This window comes from Peromyscus californicus, unplaced genomic scaffold (assembly GCF_007827085.1).
Source record: "Peromyscus californicus insignis strain IS unplaced genomic scaffold, ASM782708v3 Scaffold_5__1_contigs__length_169319896, whole genome shotgun sequence".
Classification (NCBI taxonomy): domain Eukaryota; kingdom Metazoa; phylum Chordata; class Mammalia; order Rodentia; family Cricetidae; genus Peromyscus; species Peromyscus californicus.
This window is the reverse complement of record NW_026294573.1, coordinates 120,666,848-120,676,265: the sequence shown is the minus strand read 5'-3', so window position 1 is coordinate 120,676,265 and position 9,418 is coordinate 120,666,848.

Below are 9,418 nucleotides of genomic sequence, written 5' to 3'. Positions count from 1 at the left end.
AGCTTTCCTGTATGTTTTGTGTCAGGAACTTAACATTTTCTTTGACCAGTCTGTCAATTTCTTCTATTGTATTTTATGTGCCTCAGATTCTTCCATCTCTTATATTCTATTGGTGAGGCTTGTGTCTGTAGTTCCTGTTTGCTTGCCTAGATTTTCCATCTCCAGGATTCTCTCACTTTGTGTTTTCTTTATTGCTTCTTTTTCTATTTTCAGGCCTTGAACTTCACCTGTTTGTTTTCCTGGATTTTTTGTAAGGGATTTATTCATTTTCTCTTTAAGGGCCTCTTTCATCTTCATAAGATTGGTTTTTAGGTCATTTTATCATGCTTCAGCTGTGTTGGAATATCCAGAGCTTACTGTAGTAGGATAGCTGGGCTATGGTGGTGCCATATTGCCCTGGGTGCTGTTGTATTCTTAAACTGATCTCTAGTCATCTGGATTTGGGGTAATTATAGGTTTAGGTACCAATTTCTGAGTTTCCCTTGGTTTCTGTTTCCTCTCTGGTCTTCTGGCCTGAGTGACCTGTGGTTCTGATGGCCAATGTGTTTTCAGATAGGGTGTCTCTGTTGGTGTTTGTTGACCTGTGTGGCCTCTGGGGTTCGAAGTACAGGTTTAGCCTCAGGGAGCAGGAACTTCTGCCAGAATTGTCTGCTAAGATATGGGGCTGAGGGGAGGGGGTAGCGTTGGGCACAGCTTGGCAGGCTCTGGGGTTTCTAGTGTCAGCGTGACCTCCAGTAGAGCAAGGGGCTTCTCCCAGAGTTGTCTTTCAAGATATGGGGCTGAGGGGAGGGAGTGGTGCTGGGAACAGCTGGGCAGGCTCTGAGGTTTCTAAAATCAGTACAGCCTCCAATACAGCAAGGGGCTTTTGCTGGAGTAGTGGGGTTCTCCTATTTTTAAATTCTATTTTATTTATGTATTTTCTTTTCTTCTCTCTTTTTAGCTTACTTGTCCTTTACATATATATTATGGCTTCCAATTTGGTGCTTATATGGGATTCTTGAGTGTGTGAATGAGTGGGTCTTTTTCTTATGCCTTCTATTCCATTTGTCCAATTCCAATATGATAGGTTCTGATTTATCTTATTATAATTTATCATATTATATTTTATCATTATCCCTTAGAATTCTGTTTGTTTTCCAATGAGAGACATAAAGGAAGTGAATCCTGGTGGGAGGAGGGGTGGAGAGTAAGTTGGAGGACTAGAAGGAGTGGAAATTATTATAATTATAATACATTAAGTGAGAAAAATATTTATTTTCAATAATTTTTAAAAATTGTCACATTTTCAAAAATCAGTTTCCTATACTTGAGTGAGTCTATTTCTGGACTCTGTCTTATATCTAATGATTTGCCTATTTTTCATTAATACCACTATATCTTAGAATCTTATGATATTTATTTTATTGCAGGTTTACCATAATTCTTAATGCTGAATATTTTCAAATTCATCCTTTTTTCTTGTTTCTGTATTTTGTTGCCTATTCTAGATCCTTATATAATATGCTTCCTGATATGTATTAAATAGCTTATTGGCCTTTGGTTGAGGTTCTAATAAATCTATAAATACACTTATAATATTTGACATCTTACCAGTGTCAATATTCCAAGCAATGAGTTTTGAATCTTCCCAGTTTAGTTTTTTTTTTAGTATAGTTTCCAACAGTGTTTATAGTTTTCCAATACTGTTTGTCTATATTTTGCTAGCTTTATATGGATGTGTGCCATTTGGAGGGTCCTATTATGGATTATGTGTATTGAAATGTATGATACCAATTTTTCATTGCTGGTGCAATAGATTCTCCTAGCTTGCTAGTGTTGTTTATTATATCTAGGAGATTTTAAATTTATTTAAAATTAGATCCTGACCTGAGTTGCAGGTATTTACCATCTTACCTGGTTTTATATGGCACTGGTGCCTGAAGAAGCCAGGGCCCCCTGCTTACTAGATGGGCACTGTGCTAACTGAGCTTCATAATCAGCATGAATACTTGGTTTTATTCTGATCATAAGAGTGACTAAAATTATAAACACTTGTTAAAGCTATTAGAATTTGAGAATGACAGAAAATTTTGTTTTTATTTATATCACTAGCTGGTAAAACCTACACATTCAACTCTCTATATATTTTCTTTCAGTCAATCAGGTTGGTACATTTTTCTGTTTAGAAACTGAGAAAATTCTACCAGAATTGAAGAATACAAGGAAATAGCTCAGGATGATGCAATTCAAGAGTGTTGCTCAACATCCCTAATTATCAGGGAAATGCAAATCAAAACAACTCTGAGATACCACCTAACGCCTGTCAGATTGGCTAAGATCAAAAACACTGAAGACACCTTATACTGGAGAGGATGTGGAGCTAGGGGAACTCTCCTCCACTGCTGGTGGGAATGCAAGCTTGTACAACCACTTTGGAAATCAATATAGTGCTTTCTTAGAAAATTGGGAATCAATCTCCCCCAAGATCCAGCTATACCACTCTTGGGCATATACCTAAGGAATGCTCAATCATACCACACGGGCACTTGCTCAGCTATGTTTATATCAGCATTGTTTGTAGTAGCCAGAACCTGAAAACAACCTAGATGCCCTTCAACTGAAGAATGGATAAACAAAATGTGGTACATATACACAATGGAATACTACTCAGCCGAGAAAAACAATGACATCATGAGGTTTGCAGGCAAATGGATGGATCTAGAAAAAATCTGAGTGAGGTAACCCAGACTCAGAAAGACAAACATGGTATGTACTCACTCATAGGAAGATACTAGATGTGGAACAAGGATGACTGGACTGCTACTCACATCACCAGGGAGGCTACCTGGAAAACAGGACCCCAAGAAAGACACAGGGATCGCCCAATGACAGAGAAATGGAATGAGATCTACATGAACAGCTGGGACATGAGTGGGGGAAATGAAGGGCAAGGGTTGAGGGAAAGAGAGTTTGGGGGAGTGGGAGATCCCAGTAGGATCAAGAAGAGAGAGGGAGAACAAGGAATAGGAGACCATGGTAAATGAAGACCACATGAGAATAGGAAGAATCAAAGTGCTAGAGAGGCCCACAGAAATCCACAAAGCTACCCCCACAATAGACTGCTGGCAATGGTCGAGAGACAACCCGAACTGACCTACTCTGGTGATGGGATGGCCAAACACCCTAATTGTTATGCTAGAAACCCCATTCAATGACTGAGGGATCTGGATACAGAGATCCACGCGCTAGGCCCTGGGTGGAGCTCAGGGAGTCCAATTAGCGAGAAAGAGGAGGGTTTATATGAGCGAGAATTGTTGAGACCAAGGTTGGATAAAGCACAGGGACAAATAGCCAAACGAATGGAAACACATGAACTATGAACCAATGGCTGAGGGGTCCCCAACTGGATCAGGCCCTCTGAATGGATGAGATAATTGATTGGCTTGATCTGTTTGGGAGGCATCCAGGCAGTGGGACTGGACCGGTTCCTGTGCTCATTGCATGAGTTGGCTGTTTGAAACCTGGGGCCCATGCAGGATCGCTTGGCTCGGCCTGGGAGGAGGGGACTGGACCTGCCTGGACTCAGTCTACCAGGTTGATCTCAGTCCTCGGGGGAGGCTTTGCCCTGGAGGAGGTGAGAATGGGGGGTGGGCTGGGGGAAAGAGGAGGGGGCCGGGAGGGGGGAGAACAAGGGAATCCATGACTGATATGTAGAACTGAATTGTATTGTAAAATAAAATAAAATGAAAAAAAAAAAACAGCAAGCACACAATTAAAAAAAAAAAAGTGTTGAAGCTTGATTTCATCCCCAGTTTTCATGTCTCAAATCTCCCACTTTTCCCACGACAATAAATAGCCTTTCTTAGAGATGGGGAATTGAAATCTACCTAAAAATTCAGCTCTAAAGTTCCAAGTAAAATGTGTATTTTTGGATGTCTGTCCTGAAACAGAAGATATATTGAAAATAAACTTTGTGAGATACATTATGACATTCAATTTTGTATTTTCCTGCTAAGGATGCACTCAGAAAGATAAGGACTGGGGGGTGTCTGTTTTCTTGTGACATACTGATACTGTGCAACTCCTCCATACTCACTGTTTCTGTTTGAAACTGTGAGAACCTGTATTGTTTTATTAAACCTCACACTTATTTTTCCTGACAGTGTTCTGTTTAGCAGTGAATCTTAAACAATTATCAATGAAGCACTATTAGCCATTTAACAGCTGATACAGGAAGGACATGACTTGATGTACAATCCAGAGCTAATCATGTGCTTCATGTGCTGCACTAGATGCCTGGCACTTCATTCAGCTGTCCAGAGGTACAGCCACAGATGGTTTTGCCCTGTGGTTTCTGACATTAGGTTTTTAATGTGTTCTTTTTCAATAGATTTGATCATTTTTTGTAATTTAGTAGTATGAGAATATGTGACCTTTTCTGAGAAAAAAGAAAGGGAATTCAATTCTCTCAAGCTAATTCATTTTTACCAATTAAATGTAAAAGAACAGCGAAACTTTCAAATGTGTTTTGCAAAATGAACTGAGCACTTTATATATCTTCCATAAAGTGCAGTGTTTTAGAATGTGTAGGTAGTGGCTAGTAGAACTGAATTGAGTATGGGATCGACATAACAAAATTTTGCTTTAATATCACTAGCATAATGTTTATTTTATAATAAAACTCAACATCTAAATGGGACTGAACCTGACAGAAGAGAAAGTGAGAAATATCCTTGAATGCATTGCACAGGAGAAAACTTCCTAAACAGGACACAAATAGAGCAGGCACTAACATCAACACAGAATGGGAAAAGATCTTCACCAATCCCATATCTCACAGAGGTCGTATTTCCAAAATAAGTAAAGAACCCAAGAAATTAGACATCAATAAACTAAGTAGTCCAATTAAAAAATGGGACACAGATCTAAACAGAGCATTCTCAACAAAGGAATCTCAAATGGCAGAGAAACACTTAAAGAAATATTTAACATCCTTAGCCATCAGGGAAATGCAAATCAATGTGACTCTGAGATTCCATCTTACACCTGCCTCTCTATTTGTCTTGGTGGCATTGGGAGCTGCTGTATATCATGCAGTGTACCCTTTTGTCCAGAAAGCTTTACCTGCAAATGTTCATTGTATAATGTGTTGTTGGTCAAGATCAATGTCTCAAGTAAGAGGACTTGAACTTAAAACAATCCTGTACAATAAAAGAACTTCCAGAGGTATCACCCACCACTGATTTCATTTTCTGTTTGGCTTTCCCACCTAACTTCCTGTCCAGCTACTGGCCATTCAGTGTTTTATTAAACCAATTCAAGTGAAAAATCTTTACAGCGTATAAGAGTATTATTCCACAGCAGGTGGATATGCAGGGACTAGGAAATGAGTGGAATTGGGGTACATGATATGAAGTTCCAAAGAAATCAATTAAATATTATGTTAAATAAAACAACCTTCTTAGTTCTACTGAGCCCTCCTCTGCTTCTCGTTCTAGCTTCTTTTAGACTAAGGAAGCAACAGCAGGCCTCCAAACTATTTTGGATTAGGATGGATTTTTGTATGGCGACAAATTCCTAAAATTATAAAGATATACACCCAGGTTAACAGAAACAGATTTAGAGATATATATCTAACTTCTTATGTCTTAGTTATTGTTCAATACCATACTCCTAGAAAATTTTAGATAAGGAACGACATATTTGATGAATAAGATATATTTGATAAATAAGGCTTATAAATTGTAGGGATACATCTACAATTACTACAACACTATATAAATCACTTATTCAATGATAAACATGGGCCATTTCTTATAATTTTCCCAACAACCACATGGGACACACAGGCTGGATAGTCCAGAGACCAAGAATAGAACCAAACACACCTGGAGGAGGAAAAAGATCAATGTAATAATGCCTAACAATATTCTGCTGTATTCAAAGATTGGTGCCTATATCAATTGTCATCAGAGAGGCTTCATCCAGTGACTGATGGAAACAGATGCAGACCCACAGCCAAACATTAGGTGGAGCTCAGGAAATCCTCCAGAAGAGGGAGAGAAAGGATTGTAGGAGGCAGAGGTGTCAAGGACACCACAAGAAAAAACACAGAATCAAATAACCTGGGCTCAAAGGGGCTCACAGAGACTGAGCTGACAACCAGGGAGCCTGCAAGGGACTGACCTAGGCCCTCTGCACATATGTGACAGTTGTGTAGCTTGTTCCTCTTGGGGGATTCCTAATGGTGGGAGCAGGGGCTGTCTCTTACTCTTTTACTTGCTTTTGGGACCCTACTCATCACACTGGGTCACCTTTCCCAGACTTAATACATGTGGACTTATTTAATCTTACTACAACTTGATATGCTGTGTTTTGTTGATATCCATGGGATAGTGCCCTTTCCTGAACCGAGACAGAGGAGTGGTTCGAGACTAGGGGTGGGGGTGGGGTGAGAACAAAGGAGGGTGGGGGAGGCTCTGGAAGGAGAACAGGGAGGGAAAACTGTGGTCAGGACGTAAAATAAATACACATAGATAAGAATATTAATAAAGAAAACAAACAAAAAATTGAAAACACAAAACAAAACAAAAAAAACAAACAAAAACAAAAAGCAAACAGAAAAACCCATTTTGTTTCTGTCTTCCCTGCTTCTCCATTCATCTTGGTGGCATTAGGAGCTGATGTGTGTCATTCAGTATATTTTTTTATTCAAACAGCTTTACTTGCAGATGTTCATTATATAATATGTTGTTGGTCAAGTTCAAAGCCTCTGACTTCTGGTACACCATCGGTACTGGACCCTCACCTGAACTTTTCCCTGATATTCTTCAGGTGCCTGAAGTTGTGAAGATCCTGTGGCTATGGTTTCATAGGACCAGTCCCTTCACAAGCTCCAGCAGGTCATAAATTGGGTAGATCTCAGGTATGTGTCTGGGTGGTAGCTGGTTTGTTCTTACCAGGCTTCTGGGACCACCCCCCTCAGGTGAGGAGTGGGGCCAGCTTTCCCAAGTTGGGACAGCTATCTTATTAGGGCAGGGCCAAATTTCCTGTGCTGCCATTGGGGTCCATTATCCTAGGGCCAGGTAGAAGTGGGATCAGCTCTCCAGTGAGGGTGTCTGCGTTCCCCATGCCAATGAAGGGCAGGCTCAGCTCAGCAATGCTCTCTTATTTTAACACATGGTTCAACACATGGTTCCTATGGGCCCCTGTGTTAACATGGGTGATGGACATCAACACAAACCCCAGCTGCAGCAAAATCATTGACCCACACATGACCATAAGCAGTAGTTTGGGTCTACATGTCACCATGTTCCCAGGTACCAGTGCAGGACTGTTAGATTGGTGTGGACCCATCAGCAGTATGGTTCCCGGACTCCATATGGCCCTAGGTGGCACTCCAGACCAGACCCTGGGCAGTTGTACAGCCTTCAATGGCAACATAGCCCTTGGCTGTGGTAGGGCCACAGACCGTGACATGCTGTTGTCAGCAACTCAAGCCCAGTCAACACTGTGGCTATAGGTGGTACAGGTCACTCAAATTGGCATAGCCTGGCTGTGGTATATCCCTTAGTCCCCAACATGGCTACAGGTGGTAGCTAAGAAGGTGGGCATCTGTGTGGCCTTTTGTGGTGACATGAGCCGTGAAATCAACACAGACCCCCACTGCAGTAGGACCATGGACCCAGACATGGTCTTCAGCAGAAGTCATTGCCTAGATGCCACTATGGCACCAGATGGCAGCACAGGCTACTCAGATGGGCATCACCGCAGCTGAAGGGTGGCCCTCAGACACCAACATGTTCCCAGGCATAGCCGTGAGTGGTAACAGGAGCCATGGACATCAACACAGACCACAGCTGCTGTAGGGCCAAGGACCCAGACATGGACCTTGGCAGCAGCTGAAGACTGGACTTCACCATGGCCCTGGTTGGCAAGCAAGTCTCTTATATCAGCCTATTCCTCACTACCTTAGTGTCTTCTGATCTGCCTCTCTCCACAGGACATGAACCAGTCTGTCTCTCTCTCTCTCTCTCTCTCTCTCTCTCTCTCTCTCTCTCTCTCCCATACTCCACCATATATTTCTTCACCATTAATGGCCTCTGATGGGCTCTTGGTTTTTTCTCCCAGCTCAGGGCAAATGGCACTGGGTAAACAAGTATGTGTCTGTCTCCATCCATCTAGTCCTAATGGCATCAAGCGGGCCAGTGTATTATTCTCCACACTCAGGGCAAATGACAAAGACTAAAGTTTTATAATTGTTGCTTTAATCGGTTTATACCACATGGTCATCTTAATCAAGATGGTTGTGAATTTTCATGGTATATACTCTTTTTAACCTTAGTAAAGATGGCTGCCAGCCACATGGTTGCTTCCATCCTGATAAAGCCATCAGCCAGGGTGGAGGTGAGCCATGTGGTAGCTATTTAAAAGCATCTATTTTCCTAAACAAGAGTTGATTCCAAGTTAAACTCTAAACCAGAGCTGAAGCACATATAAAAAATGCTGTGGCAAATGAAGATTACTTAGGTATATAGATAATTTTAACTACCAGCCTTTTGTTATATGTTAACTTTTGTTACAGATTTTACAGATTTTTAAACCATATCTAATGAAGCTACAAATCTTGAGTTAAAGAATTTACACAATAGTCTTAAAAGATTTTGTGAGAGCAGAGTTCAAAGAAATTGTAGAGATAAAAGATTTCAAGAGTGGAAAGTAAACAAACCTTCGAGATAAGAGATGTCTGGAAGTGTAAAGCAGAGACAATTTAGATATAAGAGATCTGGGGACCATTTGTTTTTGCAGTGGTAGAAGTTTTTACCATAGAGGGAATTTAAAAATCAGGTGTGCCATTTTTGGCCATAGATTGAGCTGTACTGAAACCAATTTGCAGGAACACAGTAAGGTTTTACTGAAATTTCTGGGTACAAGGAGTAACAAAGAAAGGGTCATATATGCCCAGGAGGGTAGAAGAAGAGACAGAACATGTATTTCCTAGTGGGAGGAGGCAAGGAAGGGATCTCAAGCAGTAACTCCCCCTGAGGGAAGATGCTGATATCATAGAGGCCAAGGAGGGCATAGAGAAGCTGCAGACCTGTAGGTTCTAGGGGGGAGGATAAGTGTTGTGCTGACAAGAATTTCCATCCAGGGCATCCTGAAGTGGACTGAGAGTGTTGTCAGAAAGAAATGTTCCAAATCACAAGGGAGAGACATCCCTTTTCATGTGATAAGGGCCCAGTAGGGTCAGAGGAGAGTCTAGGCACATCGGTTGTATGTCGTTGGTAGTAATAGCAGACAAAGCAGGCAGCTCCATGGTGACATTTACCTAGTAGAGGAGGAGAGACAAGTGATGAGAGCAGGTAGAGGAGAACACAGCTGAAGAGTGGAAATGGGAGGGTCAATTGGGAAAAGGAAGGGTTCCAATAGGGGGAGATGG